At 44.4% G+C, this 18,600-nt stretch overlaps 1 protein-coding gene across 10 annotated transcripts in view; it reads right to left on the bottom strand.

Moving 5' to 3' along the window:
- Positions 1 to 18,600, bottom strand: part of Ngdn (neuroguidin) — a 58,951-nt gene that overhangs the window by 17,129 nt on the left and 23,222 nt on the right. For 9 of the 10 annotated variants that reach the window (XM_087197010.1, XM_087197011.1, XM_087197012.1 and 6 more), the window contains exon 12: positions 855 to 18,600. This exon is cut by the window's right edge and continues 12,642 nt beyond it. The gene's annotated coding sequence lies outside the window, so the exon portion shown is untranslated. Of the gene's footprint in view, positions 1 to 854 lie in introns of those variants that run through there. The other variant, XM_021243893.2, reaches the window with a different exon arrangement.

Below are 18,600 nucleotides of genomic sequence, written 5' to 3'. Positions count from 1 at the left end.
CACCTCCTCCCTTCTCACGCCTGGCACAACAATCCTTCCAACCACATTGGCAGGAGGCACTATCACCCATGCCTGTTCTACACCATGCCACAGCTCGTGCCAGTCTCCATGCACAGTGCCAACCTCCCCGCTTCATGCCCCATCCCCTTGCTGTCTCCTTCAGTGCTCTGACAAAGGGCCATGTTGCCAGCCCAAACAAGTTTCCCTGGTCAGTGGTGGCACAGCCCATCCTTGCCAGCTCTGGGACTTTCTTGGCACTTCTGTCTACTCTCCACCACTTTACTTCCCCAGGCTGGAACAGAACCAACCACCTCAAAGTCCAGCCATTTCTTGGAGCTGAGCTTCTAGAAGGACAGAAACACCAGCAACAATTCTTGTCCCTCCTCCCTGCCTCCTGGGTCCGCCATTCCCCACTGCTCCAGCACTGGGCACTGGCCTGACAGATGTGATGCCAACAGCTCCTGTGTACCGTGCCTTCCTCCCAGAGCACTGGGACTCTTGCCGCTGACCCCCTCCATTCACCTCCTCCCATCTCTATGGGCACAGGGATGGCAGCTGCAGTGCCAATGCCCGCAAGCAGGCAGAATGAAGCAACTCATGCACCCTCTTCTCCCCTCCCAGGCCCCACACCCTTCCCCTCCTTCTTCCACTCCATCCCTCTGTCCTTCTGGTTGGACACTAAATTGGCAACCGCAATGCCACCCCCCCACCCATGCCCAGGAGGCTCACACACAGCACACGCTTATACGTACATGTACATGCACGCGCGCGCACACACACACACACACACACACACGGCCCCATGAGTGCCAGGCAGCGGTGGCAGACACACAGCAATGCACAGTGACTGGTACCCGAGGAGGCAGCCAGATTCGGCACCTGATCCAGCACCCATTTGGGATTGGGTGGGTAGGCGGGCGGGCGGAGGGGTGATGGAGGCAGACGATGGCCCTAGGTTGGCAGCCGATGGAGCTGGGAGAATGGAGGGAACAGATGCTCTTTGCCCAGCCTCCCTCCCTTTCCCTCCGAGATCAGTGCCAAGCTGGGGGGGATGGGGGAAGGGGAGGATGGGGGAAGGGTGGCATTTGGAGAGCTGGCAGGCGGGGGAGCTGGGTCCGCCCAGGCTGGGCAGTGCCGGCGCTGGCTGCCGCCTCTCCACTCTGCCATCTGTCTCGCTTCTCTCCCCACCCCCTTTCTCTCTTTTTCTCTCTCTCTCCTTCATCTACAGCAAAATGAAAGAGGAAAACCGGGTCCTCATTCTGCCCACCCCCAACCTCTGCAGACCCCCCTTCCTCCCCACGACTCACCACACCATACCACCACCAAGCCATCTGTGCTCTCTCTCCTCCCGGCTCGGTCACCTTCTTCTACTCGCCTTCCCCCTCATACCAACACAGGTGCAGTTTTAAAAGGTACATACATATCTGTGTATATACATACATAGATATGTATGTATATACACAGATACACATATGTATATATTGTAAAGCAACTAAGAAGAAAAACTATTTTCTTTGGAACGTCCTGTCCTTCGTAGTCTAGGTACTCAGTGCCAATATTTATGGCAGGCGGAGGGAGGGGACCCTGTCCTCAGCTGGTGCCCATGAATACCATGCCAGGGAGGAGGGGTGGCTGGGGTGGGGTGGGGTGGGGTATCGGGAGAGCTCTCTTCTCTCTGCGCCTGTGGTTTCTTTTTTTCTGCTCTTCCACTTCCGGAGCAGATTCAAATGGATCTAGAGCCTTCCCCACCCCTAGTCCCAGTTCCCGGGGCCCCTGTGCCCTTCTCCCTGCTTTTGATTTTATTCCTCGATCACCCTTTCTGGGGTTTTTTGTGTGTACGTGTGCGTCCGTGCAAGTGTGTTTGCATCCATGGTGGTGGGCACCGTGCCAGCCACCACACAGCCATCTGCGATGCCTTCTGCAGGCTCTGCTATTTCTCCCTACCACCTCCAGCCCCCAACCCTTCCTGTACCCCAGCTCCCCACTCCCAGTCCCCAGTCGTTAATTAGCTACTGAATTAATTAAATCATGAATGCTAATTAACATTCCTACAGGGCACGCTGCCAGGCTGGGGGGCAGAGGGGATAAGAAGACAAGTGGAGATTAGGAGGAGGAGGAAGGAGAGCTTGTCTGCTGCTTAGAGGAACGCAAGGGAGACAGAAGGAACGCAAAGGAGGGACGAGGGAGAAAGAGTGGCAATGGGCAGGTGGGGTAGGAGGTGGTCATGGAACGCGGGTTTAAAACCTGAGGTCCAAGCGAGTGCAACCCAGCCCTTACCACCCAAAGAAGACACAGCCAATTCCTCGTCTGCAAACTCGCCTCCACCTAGCCCAGCCTAGAGTGGCAACAGCTAATATCCATCAACCAGCCATACTGACCTTCAGACGCGGTCACCAAGAGACTGCTCTCAGTGTGGCCCATCCATGCTATACCTCTGTCCAGGTGAAGGTGTCAATTCAATGGAGACAATCACTAGTGTTGCCTGCATGGCTGCCTTAGAAAGACCGTGAAAAAACAATGCCTGCCTTTGGGGTTTCAGAGTAGAAAAGTAGGCATTCCTACCCATCTGGAAGGTCAAGAATTTGGGGAAAAACCAAGAAAAAGTCATCTAATTTTGAACTGCTACAGTTGCTTTTAAAGAGAGAGATGCCAGTATAGTGAAACTTCTTTCTAGGGGTATTCTGTGAAGCACTAATCTGGTGAAATCCCCTAAAAAAACAAAAGGACCCCTCCAATCAAATTAGTTTGGGGAATATCATATATTTCCTCTTAGGAAATGCATAATGCATACTGGTATGTTAAAGCCTTGAGAAGTCTATTTTAGAGAAAGAAGGAACAGGAAAAGGAGAAAAGGAAAGAAAAAAAGGAAGGAAGGAGGGAGAGAGGGAAGGAAGAAGAGAGGAAGGAGAAACTATTTACAGTATTTAACCTATTGATTCTCAAACTCATTTGGTCATGGAACCCCTACTTTACAATATTTTTTTTCCAGTTAGGGGATCCAACCCAGAGCCTTGGGCATGCTAAGCAAGCACTCCACCACTGAGCTACAACCTCAGATCTTAATTTTTTTCTCATATTAGTATATGTTTGCCAGACCTTAATTTTTATTTGTATTCTCACAAAGTGTTCTGCATTGGCATCATTAAGGGATCAGGGCAGGTTCTATTCTAGAAGCCCCATTAGGAGGATTATTTCGTTTGTTTTGTTATATTTTGCTTTTTGGTGATACTGGAGATTGAACTCAGGGCCTCAAGCATGCCAGCCAAGCAATCTACCACTAAGCTCTACTTTTACTTTTTATTTTGAGATAGGGTTTCCCTATATTTCCCAGGCTGGTCTCAAACTTGTCCTCCTGCCTCAGCCTTCTGAGTAGCTAAGATTACAAGTGTCTGCCACTGCGACTTGCCTATCGGCAAGGCTCCAACTGTCCATAAACAGGGATAGCAGAAAGGCTGTGTATTCCAAAGTCAGCCCATCTTTTCTATGTGGAGACCAATGGTAATAGCTCATTTTAAAGTCTATAGAACGTTATTAAATTGTTTTTGCATTCTGGGTTCTATTGCATGGGCCTGCTATATTTTATACCCACCCTTCCAGTATACAACAATCCCGGTCCCTCTTCACAAGATAATTCATCACATCATTTTTTTTTTTTTTTGGTACCAGGGATCGAACTCGGGTCCTTGCGCTTGCAAGCCAGGCGGTGGAACCAGAGCTGAATCCCCGGCCCAAAGGTTGTTTGTGTGTGCTGGTTACTTTGGGTTTTTTTGGTCTTTTTTGGTTTTTTTGTTTTTTGTTGGGTTTTTTTTTTGCTTTTCTTTTTTTTAATTTTTTGGTGCCGAGAACCAAACCCAGGGCCTCATGCTTGCTAGGCAAGCATTCTACCACTGAGCTAAATCCCCAGCCCCTCATCACATCATTTTAAAGAGAGAATAGAGCTTTGAAATACAATTTTCATTTGTCAAAGACATGTACATCCACATTTCCAGGTTACAAGTTTCCTTCCAGCTCTAAAAGTCTATGAATATGTCATCTGACCCCATCTCCTCCTTCCCTCTCTAACCCTTTCCACAGAAGCCTATACTCCTGATGGCCCTGTGACACTGGGCTGGTAAAGCAACCTCAGGGTATGACCCACTGTCCACCTGCTGACCACTCCTCTAGCCAAGAAACCACAGGATTAAGAGGGACAAAGTGACTCAGGTGCCCAACTAGAGAGGAAGAGACAAAAACTTAGATATTCTAACAGGGCAAAGTTTTTAAGGAAAGCATTTCAGGGCTGCTTTTATCCTGAGGTGGCATCTTTGCTAAATTATCCCCTCTCAGTATCAGTGAAAGAGACCAAAGTCCACCCTACCAGAGTCATGGATTTCAATCCACTTGGTGTTCCCTTCTAGAGTCTGTTTTATCTCTCCAACACCTACGCACAGAGCCACCATCAGTAGCAGAGGCACTATGGAGCTGCAATATAAATGATGATTATTAGATTATCAGACAACATTGCCAAGCCTTGCCAGCTCCCTACGATGGTGGCAGCAGAGGCGAGCTACAAAACTCAATACTGATAAACTGTATATTGTCTTCTGGAACCATCACTCTGCCCTGACAGCCACTCTCTAGGCCACCCACCATTAGCACCAATGAGCGGGAAAGAGACTGATTACTGATGCCCTCCCCCTGGGGGCAGGGAAACTAGACAGAGGGATGAAAAGTCCTTAGTCCCACCACTGTTACAGCTCCCCAACATGAACAAGACTACTTGGACCCACATATGATCCCCACCTTAAGGCCTCTGTACTGGCTGTTCTCTGGGCTCAGTGTGCATTTCCCCAGATATCTGCACAGCCAGCTTCCTGCCATCTTCTTGCTCTTTGCTCAGAGAGGCTTATCTTGACCACCCTATTTCATGCAGTTTGGCCCCCATCAATCCCCTTTACCCTGCTCTATTGTTTCTTTTTTCCACTTCATTCATTATCTTCTACCACACTGCATAATTTACTTCCTTATATTTATTGTTTACTTTCTGTTTCATACCTCTGGCAAGTAGCTCCACAAGGGCAGGGATAAAGCCCTGTTCACTGAGGTATCCTAATGTTATTGCTTGTGTCTACATGTCCCCCTGAAGACTCATGTGGTCATAAGTGGCCTTTTCAGAGGTGGCTGGATCTAGTGTATGATGCTGGAATTAAGGGTGTGTGATTAGTAAATTAGTCCACTGATTGGTTTGTCATAGTTCTAGGTAGGATTAAGGGTGGCCCACCATGGGTGTGAGTGCTACCTGCCCTAAGGGTGGGAAGCCTGGATAAAAATATAAGGGATAAAAAGGAGGCTAGTGTGGTACTTGTCACTTGTAGCTCGCTTGCTTGGTGCCTTCTGCCTTCTGTCTTCTGCCTGCCATGAACTGTTTCTCCTCTTTGATGCCCCTTTGCCATATGCCACCCTGCCTTGGAGCCAGCCAATTATGGATTGAAACCTCTACAAACTGTGAGCCAAAATAAACCTTTCCTCCTTGCACTTTGGGTGCTGGGTATTTTATCTCAGCAATGAGCAAAGTAACTAAGACATTGAAGCACGAGTAACAGCGCCTGACACAGAGGAAGTGCTCAAAAATACTTGCTGAGTGAATGAAACTAAGATTCAATGTACATGTTTTACATGTTTCGGTCAGACCTATTTGCTCAATCCTGTCATTTGGAGTTGGGACCAGGGCAAGAGATAGGCCATCATTTTGAGGTTCTGTATTTTCTGGCAAGATGGCTGATACACACCACATTCCCCTCTGTCTCTATCACAGCCTCAAGAATGTGCCAATTAGGGGAACCCGGATGTTTCAGTAGGATGCTAAACCCTCAGCACCTTCCCAACCTGTACTCAGTGAGGCTGCTAGGTCCTCCACAAGCTTCAGTCCCTACTCCAGGCCACCCCAACTGAAAAACAACTTCTAGAGCATGAATCTCCAATTTAAGCAACCATTAAGAATCACCTGATAGGGCCAGGGATTTAGCTCAGTGGTTTTGCCACCTACTGCGCAAGCGCAAGGACCCGAGTTTGATCCCCGATACAAAAAAAAAAAAAAAAAAAATCACCTGATAAGCTTATTGACAATGCTTATTTCCAGGCCACCTTCAAGACACTGATTTAATAGAACAGAAGAAGGATTTTTAACAACTCTCCCCACCTACCTACCCTAAATGTGTTGCTGTTAATAATTATTCTTTGTGCCACACCTGGGGAGTTCAGGTGCAGACAGACAGCTAGGTGACTTTATCATTAAAGGTATCCACTGCTATTTCTTCACTGCAGTATGTGGCTTTGTCCAGGATTAAGACTAGAAGAATTGGACCTGAAGATTAGGATAGTCACTTTTTTTTCCCCACCAGAGGTATTAAAAATTAAAACAGCACTTAGACAAACATGGGGAAAAAACTGAGGAAGTGGAAGAGGGCAGTGCTGAGCTAAAGTGAAGATTGTATCTCCAGAGTGTCTTGACTCCGCACCTTGTAATATTTTTGACAGCCTTCCTTTAGCAATTAAGTTCTAAGTTTAAATATCTCATCCTGGAAAGTAAGCAGATAAAAATGAATGTCTGGAATGATGAAAGTTATCTCCTTCTGTCCATTTTACATGAAGAAATCCAGCAGAAATCAGCCGAGTGGCCTGGGCCTGAGCTCTGCTGGAATGCCTTCAAGCGGCAGGCACAACAGACTCTAGCCCAGGCAGCTCTAAAGGTTGAAACTGAAGGAAACCTAACATTCCTACCACTGAGGGCACTATTCCTCAAGGGGCTCCTTTCCAGGAAGCAGATGTTCCTAAAGGGATGATGCCTGAGCATCAGTCAGACCTCAGTGGAAAGGCTCCTGGGCTCTCTAAGATAAGATGCTTGAAGGCATGGAAACAAGTCCGAGGCAAGGTTGTCATAGCCCTGTCCCAGGGCTAGATGCAGCAAAAAGATTCTGGAAGGCAGTCTTTTGCTCCTCCACTTTGAGAATATACTAGAGGCAAGCATTATTCCTGCCCATCCCACATACAGGATGACTGAGTCACTCAGATGTAAGACATCTAGATCAGACCCAGGACTAGGGATTGAAAAGGAGCCCTGGGTTCCTTCTACTTCCACTATGTTAAGCTCGTAACTGTCTGTCACCTAGGGGGGGTCTCCAAAGTCCAGCTTTATGTCCTTCAACAGTAACAATCATGCTGGGTGTGGTAATGCACACCTGTAATCCCAGCACTCAGGTGGCTAAGGCAGGAGGATCACTGAGAGTTCAAGGCTGGCCTTGGCTAAGTAGTGATTTCAAGGCCAGCCTGAACTACATAGCGAGACCCTGTATCAAAAAACCAAAAATAAAACAAAACAAACAAAAAAGTAATAATCATATTAGCAGGCAACTTTCACTCAGCATTTCCCTTTTATCAGACACTATATTAACTCGTCTAATTTAATAGCTCTGTTAAATATGGGCTTTTTCCCTTTTTTTTTGCAGTACCCGGGATCGAACTCAAGACCTTGCGCTTGCAAGGCAGGCGTGTTGCCAATGAGCTAAATCCCCAGCTCCTAAATACAGGCTTTTATTACACCTATTTTACAGATGGAGGGATTAAGGCAAGGAAAGGTTCTTTAGTGAGAGAAAGTTAGGATTTTAAACTGATTTCTGGGTTATAGAGCCCTCTCTTTCAACCACATTGCTTGCTAACTGATTTGGGGCCTAGCCATAGGACCTTAGTTGCCTCTCACGACAGATTCAAGACAGGCTCTGAGTCTTTCTAATTCCTGAACAGCTCTGGGACTTGAGCCCCCATCCTCAAATCAAGAGAAAAAAATAATTTTATCAAGTCTCTAGGGTTCACATTCCCCTCAGTTAGGGAAATTTTAAATTCTCTAGTTAAGGTGGTAGACTGATGTCCTATTCTGGAAACTCTGAACCCAGTGGCTCTCACATTTATATATTTCACCATCATCCTACATACAACTAATAAGCTTCTACTTGACACCAGGAATCATGTTAGGCCTGCAAAACAGCTATAGTGAGCACAAGAAACTAGAAGCAGATTTTTGCTGTGCAGCGCAAAGTCTGAGGCAAAGATAAGCAGGGACCGGGGATTTAGCTCAGTGGTTCCGTCACCTGCCTTACAAGTGCAAGGTTCCATGTTCGATCCCCATTACCAAAAAACAAGAAAAGAAAAGAAAGGGCCTTACGCATATGCCACTTAAGAAATGTGTTACTCTGAGGCTATTGAGAACAACTGAAAGGTTTTAAGCAGGGGAGTATTGTAAGATTTATGATTCAAACAAAAGACTTTGGAGGCTACGTGAAGGACAGATTTAAATAGGGACAAAACCAGAAACAGTTATACCAGGAGGCTGTGGCTGGTTGAGGTTTCAGATGATGAGTAAGTAAATAAAAACAGCAATAATAGGCAACATGAAGAATTATCAGTCTTGAAAAATAGATTTGAGAAAATAGCTGAGTTTGCTATAAGGAATGTTAAAGTGTGTTCGGATCATCCAAATGGAAGCACCCATAAAGCAGATGAATATAGGCGTTAGAAGCTCAAGGAAGAATTCCAGACTGATGATAAGAGACTCAGGAATCATGAAAACGTGATGCAGTTAAAACTGGGAGAGAAGAACATCACTCAGTAAGAAAACTGAGTGAGAAACAAGGAAGAGAACAAACTCATCTAAGAGGTAGGAGAAGGAGTTGAGGCAAAAGGGTCCAAAATGAAACAGAGAGGCACAAAGTCAAACAGGAGAATGTATGTCCCAGAAGCCAATGGGGAAGTTTCAGGAAGAAGAGGTCAACAGCTCAAACGCTGAGATGCACCAGTTTGTTTCGGGCAGGGTCCGCGATCTTGGGATCATCCTAATCTATCCCATCTAGGCTACTGACTCGGAACACTGCTTAGGATGGCCATGTTTGATGACCCCCATTTTACTGTCACTGAGAAAGAAGCACAGCAGAGAACCCTGCCCATACAAACAGCAGTGCTCCAAGGGGGCAGCTGGGGCAGCGTCACTTGGAAGTCTCTGTGGGCCAAGACCCACGACTGCAGAACCCTGGAAAAGTTATCAACTCTCTGAGGACAAATTCCCTTAAGCTTCAGTTCTCTCATCTATAGCTTTGAAATGGCCCAAGGGTTGAAAATTAAATGAGTTAATCTTGCTGATGAAAACCTCTTATGCTATTATTGAGTAGTACTGAGGAGTCAACCAATAAATACTAACACATGTTCATTTCCTTTCTTCCTTTGTAACCTTTAGTCTTTTAAACCTATGATCTCACGTGATTCTTACAATCAAGAGTGAAATAAGCAACTCCAATTTCAGAGAAGTTAACTTCCTTATCAACAGTCACCCAGATAATTAGCTGCCAAGCCATGACTGGAATGCAGAACTGCTAAGCCTTAGTCTAGGATTTCTCTTTTGTTTGTTTTGTTTTTTTGGTACCGGGGATTGAACATTGAACTTGGGTCCTTGCGCTTGTGCGGCGAAACCACTGAGCTAAATCCCCGGCCCTAGGATTTGTCATCTACAACACATAAATGCCCCAAATCTTTTTATAAGTATATAATCCCTCTTTCATTGATCATTATATTTTGTATAAATCTGATTTTTTTTTGTTATCTAGAGATCAAACCCAAGGCCTCATACATGCTAGGCAAGTACTGTACCAAAAAAGCCTCATCCCTAGCCCCTGCATTTTTCATATAGTAACCTTATTAGTAACTGCATCAATCTACAGAGAATTCATTCTAGGGAACAGGAGTCCTGAGAGCCCTCCTTGGCCTCCCCTAATATGACAGAGCCAAGCACAAAAGCACAGGAATCCAGGAGCCTATTTCCAGATCTCTTCTTCCAAACATTATTTACTACTGGCTTTATCCTTGACCTACAAGCTGAACCCACCTGAGCCAACTACCAAGATTCTTTCATTGGGTGAAGCCCTGCGCAGCCAGAAGACAAGGTACAAGGCACACGCACGGACAGGGCTCACTAGTCACTCTACTTCCTTCCTGTGCTTCTGAAGTGACAGTGGGAAATGTACCATCAGGTAATGTAAGTAAGTACTTATACTACATGGATGGTCATCCTGCTACAGAGAAAAATAAAGCAGGGAAAGGACATAGGAGTGTGTAGAGAAGGAGGGGCAAGGTGCAATTTTAAGTACAGTGGTATAGAGAAAATGGTACTTGAGTAAAGATATATTTCTCTGAAACTAAGATAAGAGTAGGTCAAAACAGTCCATGAGTCATTTAGCCTCTATAGGCCCAGTTACTTCATCTGAAAAACAGATACTTTAGGCCAGTGGGGGCAAACCTATGGCATACATGCTGCAGCAGGCATGCAGAGCCCTCTCTGTCAGCACACAAGCCAAGTCACCCCAGCAGCCGAACATAGGATAACAGTTTTTTTCTAAACTAAAACCTCAGTATTCAGGTTTACAGTAATTGCAGTATTGGGACTTTGCCATAAATAAGTGGGTTTTGGGTTGCAGTTTAGGCACTTGTTCTCTGAAAGGTTAACCATCACCACTTTGGGCCCTGTCTAAAGTCAAGGGAACAAATTCCATGAGGAAGGTGTTTTTACGGGTTTTTGTTTGTTTTGCAGTACTGGAGATTAAACCCAGGGTCTTCGCACTGAGCTATATCCCCAGTCATCTTTATTTTTTTATTTTTTATTTTTTATTTTTTTGGTACCAGGGTTCGAACTCGGGTCCTTGTGCTTGCACAGCAGGCGGCGAAACCACTGAGCTAAATCCCCGGCCCTCATCTTTATTTTTTATTTTGAGGCAAGGTCTCACTAAGTTGCTCAGGCTGGGCTCAAACTCACAATCCTCCTGCCTCAGGCTCCCAGAATCCTCAGATTATAGGCGTGCATCACCAGGCCACTGAGAAAGTTGTTTTGGGGATGTGAACATATTAGACTTTAAGCTTCACTTTGGGAATTTCCTGCCCCATACAGCAGTGGAAGATTTCCTCTGAAGATGAGGCAGCTGAACGTAGGCTGACTCTTCCAAAGTGACCCTGCTGATAAATAGCAGAAGTGGGAGTAGAACTCAGATCTGATTTGTGGCCCAGGGCATTTTGGGGGGTCCCGGGAATTGAACCCAGCAATACTGTAACGCTAAGCTACACCCTCAGCCATACTTTTTTATTAATTTATTTTTGAGACAGGGTCTCACTGTGTAGTACGGGCTGTTTTTGAACTCACAGTCATCTAGTACCTCAGCCTCCTGAGTGCTGGGATTACAGGCGTGTGCCACCACACCCAGCTCCCCTTTTTATTTTCTGAGGTGGAGTTTCACTATGTTGCCCAGGCTGGCCTCAACTCTGCAATTCTCCTGCCTCAGTTTCTTGAGTAGCTAGGATTCAGGCATGTGCCACTGTGCCTGGCTCAGGGCACTTCTCACTATATCGCATAGCCTGCATTGAAGCCATAGGCCCCTCACATCTCATAACAGGACATGTATATCCCAGTGGCATGGGTCAGACTAATGATGGCATCCTACATTTAGTTCAACATTTCCCTCAGAGGATCTTAAAGCACTATATATACTTTTAAGAGCTAAGGAAGTTTTATTTCATCAAGTAATACAACATCATTTCACCAAGGCCTTAAGAAATGGCTTACTTCTTAGTCAATCAATTAATATTTACTGAGGGCTCTGCTAAGTACCTAGCTAGGTCCAAGCAGTTGGGTGGGGGAGAGAATGAATTATCTGTATCCCAATTCCTGCCACTGGGTTATTTCGATAGTAGTTACTAAATTACTTATCCTTCCTCCTGTTAACCCCTGTGAGCACTGCCCTGAACCTTGACCACTGGCTCTTGGGGTCAGGAAAGGCGTTCTCCACCCCTTGCACATGGGAGTACTCAATAAAGTTGTTAACTGGTCTAGTTCTAGGTAAGAGAACTGGGACTGGCACTGATGTCTTATTATTAGCCAGTTAGGATTCTTCCACTTTACCACATCACATTGGATAAAAACATGTAAAGTGTTTCTGTGCCCTCAGATGTAACTAAACAATGCTATCAAGTCTTCTGCTCCAATAAACTCCTCTGAAGTTCTGCCTCCACTACTGATCAAGTTTCCATATGACCCCGAGTCCATAGCTTAAGTGTGGGCTCCCACCACTAACTTGTAGGTCTGGATGAAGGCCTTCAAATCTGACCAAATAGATCTGCTCAGCTGATCTCATGTCCTATTTCCCCAAACGGCCCACCTCAGACCATGCCCTACATTGGCAATGACTATTTGAGCATGCCCAACTGCCTTTCATATTATAATTACTCTGTGAGAAGCTCATGCTTTATCCCAGCACCTAACACAGTACCTACTAAAAAAAGCAGCACTCAAAAAGGGCTAGCTGGCAAATGCTACCTGTTGCAGAGACCACGCTGCCTGAATTAGCCATGCCTGCCTAGTTATTCCCTTGTGGCCTTCTGCAGACAGATGTGCTTCTCTTATCTAGGTTAAACCATTAGGTCACCTAGGAAGGGTACCATGAGCAATCAAACTCATTAGCAGTGGTTAGCTGATGTCATTTATTCACTGTCTCTGAACAGAAAATACAGCCTTTTGGGAGTGGAAGTAGGAAAAGATAAAATATGATCAAGAAAGGGAAGTACAGGTCCAGTGCGCAGGGTGCCACAGTAAGAGGCTCTGGCAGCTGTGCTGGTTAGCACAGGCTAGGCAGTCCCTAAAGCTGGCTCAAAAGGAAGTGGGTAAGCACTCCAACTTAATCACAAAATTCAGCAATAATGGAGCTAAGCATTCCCGGAGATACTGTGTCCTTTCACTGAGGCCAGCATCTCAGCCTCAGACCTTTCAGTTTTACCCTCTTCTCCTCCCTTCTTCCCTCTGCACATTGCAGACAACAGTCTCAAAGATCAACCTGCTGTTTTTCTCTCTGAGCAGCTCCTGCCTAGCAGAACACGGACTTGGCAACACAGTATTTGCTCAAGTCAGCCTCTTCCCTTTGGAAGTCTCAGCCAATCAGAACCTAATCAGAAGCTGAGAACACAGAAGGAAATAAGGGGTAGTGGTAGAGGAATTCTGAGTATACCTTCCCGGCTTACAGCCAGAGCTGGACCACTGGTTTCAGCCTGACAATAAGTTTTGATAAGCTTGTGAGTTAAGTCTCCCCTGCTAGATACTTCCTCTTATCCTGTAACTTTGTAGGGTTCCTGTCTCAATTATCTGCCCATACACAAAGAAAGACAAGAAATGTGTACGTTAGAGTAAGAGGGATGGTGAAAACTATTGGCTCATTTCTACTGTTTCCTTTTTCAAAATGAAGAATGAGAAGTGGCCCATATGTCCTTGAACAGATGAATGAAGAAAATGTGGCATTTTCACACAATGGAGTACTACTGTGCCATAAAGAAAGGTAAACTTGAGCCATTTCTAGGAGTATGGATGCACCCTGAGACCATAATGTTTTATTTCAGGGGTTTTTGGGGGTTTTTGGTACCGGGGATCGAACTTGGGTCCTTGCACTTGCACAGCAGGCAGCGAAACCACTGAGCTAAATCCCCAGCCCTATTTTGTTTTTTTTACAGGCAAGTAATTGGAAGGTGATTTTGTGTGTGTGTGTGCCGAGGATCGAACTCAGGACCTTGTGCTTGCCAGGTAGGCTCAGTGCCACTGAGCTACATCCCCGGCCCTAATCTATTTTTCTTTTTTTTTTTTTTTTAATTGTGTACCACTCGATTATATTTAATTTTTTTTGCTTAAATTCTTTTTTCTTTTTTAAAATAAACTATTTTATTTTATCCCATTCCCCTCCTCAAGCCCCCTACCCTCCCTATGTACAAAAGCTTTGTTTCCATTTTGAGACAAAAATGTTAAGTGAAATAAATCAGATACATAAGCTGAAATATCACATAGTTTCTCTTATATGAAAAACTCAGAGTACAAATAAAGAGCAAAATAAAAGATGATAGGAAGTAGGGAGATAGATGGTTCTCAAAGGGTATGGGGATCAAGAGAGGGAGGGAGGGAAGCAAGGAGGGAGGGAGGAGGGATTAAAAAAGAGAAATTGGGATATGTTATGTACACGTACCAACTCCACACAAGGAATGTAAATATTATGTACGGTGCACATGTACTAACAAACAAAATTTAAAAATAAAGACCTGGAAAAAAAACACACAATAAAATAAAGAATAAGTCAGGCATAGTGGTACATGCCTGTAATCCCAGCACTTAGGAGGCTGAGGCGCAGGAGGATCACCAGTTCAGGGTCAGCCTGTGCTACATAGTGAGTTCAAGGCTGGCCTGAACTACATAGCAAGATCCTGTCTCGAAAAAAAAAAATATATATATATATATATAGAGAGAGAGAGAGAGAGAAAGAGAGAGAGGGAGAGAGAGAGAGAGAGAGAGAGAGAGAGAGAGAGAGAGAGAGAGAGAGACTGCATTATAGACTAGTAGAAAGGAACCTGAATTAAGAGTCAAAAAATCTAGATCCCAGGCCTGGCTCAGTTATTCATGAGCTCTGTGAATGAGGCTGGCCACTTGGTTTACCTGAGCCAGCTTCCTTACCCAAATGAGGGTGCTTGACAATAACCTCTTGATAATAACCTTGGGTACTGTACCCCACATACTGGGCACTTGAGAAACACTTTATACTTCCTTCTACTACTCATAAAAACCTTAGGAAGCAGTTATTATTTTGACTTTGCCAATGACGAAATCAAGGTTCAGAGAGGATACATGACTTGCCCAAAGCTGTACAGCTAAGAAATGGATGAGTTTCAGGGTCAATTTTTCAAGTTTCCAGACCCATTAGGCCATAGCCACTGGAAATGACCTCCAAACTTCTTTTCAGCTCTGATGCTCTGAAATTTCTTCATCTCTCAACATCAGTTTTTCTTCATTGATCTCTTTACAGTATCTAGAAGCAAAACTAGCTTTTTTATTTTAATAGATACTCCTAATAACTCAAGAGTCCTAGACCCCTGGGGCTGAAAGAGATCTCTAACTCCCTTTCCACATTTACTCTCACACAGGAGAAAAATCAAGGAAGGCCTTAAAGGAATAGAAGGCTTCCTAAATTCATCTACCTCTTTCATTTTCTCTGTAAAAAACGAAGGCAACTGAACTAAATAAAATTTATTTCTGCTCATTCATTTTTAGTTTTTTGTTTGGTTTTGTTCTGTCTTTTGAGACAGGGTCTGGCTCTGTAGTTCAGGCTATCCCTGAGCTCACTATGTACTCCAGGCTGGCCTCAAACTCACGGCAATCCTCCTGCCTCAGCCTCCTGAGTGCTGGGATTACATGCATGAGCCACCATACCAGACTGCAATTTTTAGTATTATTTATTTATTCCTGTATGTGTGATCTGAAAGTCAGCAGGGCTGAAGGAGCCTACCCCTATTATTAAGGCAGGCCCATCTTCACCCTGTCAGCCAGTGTTGCCCTGAACTCAAGGGGCCTTTTGAGCTCACACAGACACAAAGATGTACACTGATCCAACCCATTAATGGCTTCCATGCCAAGCTAGCCTGACCCACACATTCTAAACAGACCATAAATAATAGCAAAGAAAACATTAAAACAGAAAATGTGTTAAAATGAATGATGGCAATTCTTCTTCTTGCCTCTCATCTGCCAATATAAAAATGAGAAAAGTCATTCTGACTCTAGGCAGAGTTATGCTCAAAACACTCCAGGCATAATGGTGACTACCAAAGGGAGATGCAGACAGGCATGAGGAGGCTCCAGAAGAGGCACAAGATTTAGACACTTAGACTCTTAGGAAGAAACAAAGTCTATGAATCTCAGACAACAGAGGTCAGAAATAATACAGGAAAGTTATCCTAGAGTTTAATCAAAGGAGATCTGTCAATATTTGGCTTTTCTGTAAGAGATAATCCAGTAGGGCTGGGGATTTAGCCCAGTGGTGCCACACCTGCCTCACAAGTGCAAAGTCCTGAGTTTGATCTCAGGTATCCAAAAAAAAAAAAAAAGAGAGAGAGAGCGAGATCATCCAGTACAAGCAATTAACATACAGCTCATTCAGGGGAAGAGCTGGAATTGGCCTCTGCTGGCAAGGGCAGGGGCACTCTCATACACACTAGTGGAAGTCTAAACTGGTTAGCCTTTTATAGAACAACCTCCATTTCCATTAACATTTAAAACTGCGGATATAGCTCAGTGGCAGAGTACTTGCCTAGCATGGGCAAGGCCCTTAGTTCAATGCCCAGCACCATAACAAGAAACCAAAAAAAACTATTCAGCAACTCTCATCAACAAGGAAATACTTATATGAATGGTAGACATTATATACCCGTTTTTAAAAAGTCAAGGAAAAACTTTAGGTAGAGAAAGATTTTCAAGGTATGGCAAACAGCCCATGGCTATAATCCCAGGTATCTGGGAGGCTGGGGTAGGAAGATCACAAGTTCGAGTCCAGTTTGGGAAACTTAGTGAGACACTGCCTCAAAATAGAGTTGAATGGGGTATGGTGGCACATGCCTGTAATCCCAGAATTTCCCAGCATTCAGGGGGCTGAGGCAGGAGGATTACCCTGGGTTCAAGGCCAGCCTAAATTGAACTACATAGTGAGACCCTGTCTCCCAAATAAAAAGATAGATAGATAGATAGATAGATAGATAGATAGATAGATAGATCTGGGTATACAGCTTAGTGCTCCCTGGGTGTGGGGGGGGGACAAAAATAACAAGTACAAAACTGTATATTCTCATTTATATATAAATGCACAGAAAAGTGCCCAGCCAAGATACACACCAATTTGATAACCATGATTAGAAGAGTTTGGGGAATGAAGATCAAAATCTTCCCTTATCTGCATTATTTGAAATTTATTTAAAAATTTATTCATGTATAATGAAATAAATGTAAGGACCACCTTTCTCTATGAAATGATGTTCAAGATGTTAGCAAATACTAAGGATAGTATAATCTCATGGCTGGGGGCAGGGAGGGGGGAACGAACTTGGAATAAGAGATGTGGGTTCAGATCTTCACTCTGTCACTTACTGGCCCCAGGATCACAGGTAAACTGCTTAATCTCTCCAAGCCCTGGTTTAAGAATTACTTAGCTGGGCTGGGGATTTAGCAAGGTTCCACTTCCTGCCTCGCCTGCCTTGCAAGCGCAAGGACCTGAGTTCGATCCCCAGTACCAAAAAAAAGAAAAAAAGAATTACTTAGCTGGCTCATGGGGTGCTGTGTTTAAGTGAGAACATACAAAGCACTTTCCACAGAGCCCACCAATAAATGGTAGCCTTTATTTATATTAATTATAATAAATTCAGTATCAAAAATCAAATCCCTGAGATCACTTCAAAGAGAATCATTATTACATTTGATTATGATTTAGTCTTTATATTAATCATTATTCCATTTTAAATGATCAATTCTGTGAGTTTCAGTCATTAAATTTTAGAGCTGGGAAGGATCCCAAGAATTCGTCTCAACTAGTGATTCCCAAGTCGGGCTGTGCAGTTGAATTAGCAAGAGAGCTTGGATGCGGGAGAGCGGTTCCAAGGCTCTGCTTCAGACTGGATTAGAACTTCTGGGACAGGGCCAGGGGTTTAGCTCAGTGGTGGTGCCACCTGCCTCGAAAGTGCGAGGTCCTGAGTTCGATCCCCGGTACCAAAAAGAAAAATAGAGACTATTCAGTCACATCTCCCAGAAGTTCTTTTCTTTGTTTTTGTTTGTTTATTTGTTTCTGGTACCAGGGATGGAACTCCGGGCCTTGCACTTGCTAGAAAGGCAGCGGAACCACTGAGCTAAATCCCCGGCCCCTCTATTTTCTGCACATCTTCTATATCTCCACACCTACTCACCCATGAATACATCTCTACAGAGGGACTATGAGGGACAAAGGTAGAAACAAACTTCACAAAGGTAGTGCTATTCCCTTTTGCAGTATTTAAAATTTTACTTATTCAAAACATAAAGCCTTTTAAAAAGTTAATAATAAGCTTCCTTGGGTCAATTTAATGTAGTTAATCCACAGACCAGAATGGGGTCTTGGCCAGATACAGAGGTTCACGCCTGTAATCCCAGCACTTGGGAAGCTGAGGCAAGTTCAAGGACAGCCTGGGTCCCGCAGTGAGTTCAAGGTCAGCATGAACTACATATTGAGACTCTGTCTTAAAAAACCAACCCCCACCCCCAAAATCCAGAATCGGGGTCTTTATGCCCAGCACAACCAATTCCATTTTAGAAAACAAAGGTATATCCAAAAGATGTGAATCTCCATCACAGAAGAAAAAGTAAAATCCAAGTAAACAAGGAAAGATAAGAAAAGAGAAAAGATAGCTATTCTACACGTTCAACAAATAAGAAATGGTTTTATAAATTATGGTAAATCCATGATAGGATATTACATGTTCATTAATATTTTTACTCTGAATTTTAATACCATTGGAAAATATGACAACATCAAGTGAACAAAACAAGTGTTTATCAGTGCCCTAATCATAATTTTGGAGTGCGAAGATGGTGGGAAATGTCTATTAAAAGGTAAAAGGAGGGCCGGGGATTTAGCTCAGTGGTTTTGCCACCTGCTGGGCAAGTGCAAGGACCCGAGTTCTATCCCCGGTACCAAAAAAAAAGTAAAAGGA

Source organism: Heterocephalus glaber, unplaced genomic scaffold, assembly GCF_053883595.1.
Source record: "Heterocephalus glaber isolate CG9 unplaced genomic scaffold, H.glaber_assembly_v1.0 deba00001662, whole genome shotgun sequence".
In the NCBI taxonomy this organism is placed as follows: domain Eukaryota; kingdom Metazoa; phylum Chordata; class Mammalia; order Rodentia; family Bathyergidae; genus Heterocephalus; species Heterocephalus glaber.
Note: the sequence above shows the minus strand (reverse complement) of the source record. Positions and strands in the feature narration are given on the sequence as shown.